Genomic DNA, 1,016 nt, shown 5'->3' on the forward strand with positions numbered 1-1,016 from the left:
TCCCCCCGCCCCTCTCTTCCCTCCCCCCCCGCCCCTCTCTCCCCCCCCCCCCGCCCTCTCTTCCCTCCCCCCCCCCGCCCCTCTCTTCCCCCCCCCCCCCGCCCCTCTCTTCCCCCCCCCGCCCCTCTCTTCCCTCCCCCCCCGCCCCTCTCTTCCCCCCCCCCGCCCCTCTCTTCCCCCCCCGCCCCTCTCTTCCCTCCCCCCCCCCTCTTCCCTCCCCCCCGCCCCTCTCTTCCCTCCCCCCCCCGCCCCTCTCTTCCCTCCCCCCCCGCCCCTCTCTCTCCCTCCCCCCCCCCCCCCTCTCTTCCCTCCCCCCCCCCCCCCTCTCTTCCCTCCCCCCCCCCGCCCTCTCTTCCCTCCCCCCCCCGCCCCTCTCTTCCCTCCCCCCCCGCCCCTCTCTTCCCTCCCCCCCGCCCCCTCTCTCCCTCCCCCCCGCCCCTCTCTTCCCTCCCCCCCGCCCCTCTCTTCCCTCCCCCCGCCCCTCTCTTCCCTCCCCCCGCCCCTCTCTTCCCTCCCCCCCGCCCCTCTCTTCCCTCCCCCCCGCCCCTCTCTTCCCTCCCCCCGCCCCTCTCTTCCCTCCCCCCGCCCCTCCTCCCCCCCCCCCGCCCCTCTCTTCCCTCCCCCCCTCCTCTTCCCTCCCCCCGCCCCTCTCTTCCCTCCCCCCGCCCCTCTCTTCCCTCCCCCCCTCTGCCCCTCTCTTCTCCCCCCGCCCCTCTCTTTTCCCCGCCTCTCTGCCCTCTCTCTCTTCTTTCCTCCCCCTCCTCGTGCCACCCCCCCCCGCGTATTGCGGGCCCCTCCCGCCCCCCCCCGCGCGCTCTTTTTAAGGTGGTCCCTCGTATCGAGGATGACTTGCTTCCACACCAAAAAGAGTTCACAGGTGTTTCAATGAAGGACCTGATATTCCAGGTCCTGAACTACACGTTGAAGGATGGAAGGTGCCTGTGCATGAATTTTTTTTTTAACGTGTGGTGGCCGTTGCACACCAGCCACCACACGGGCTTGACAGAACGTAAGAA

This window comes from Pristiophorus japonicus, chromosome 9 (genome assembly GCF_044704955.1).
Source record: "Pristiophorus japonicus isolate sPriJap1 chromosome 9, sPriJap1.hap1, whole genome shotgun sequence".
NCBI lineage: Eukaryota > Metazoa > Chordata > Chondrichthyes > Pristiophoridae > Pristiophorus > Pristiophorus japonicus.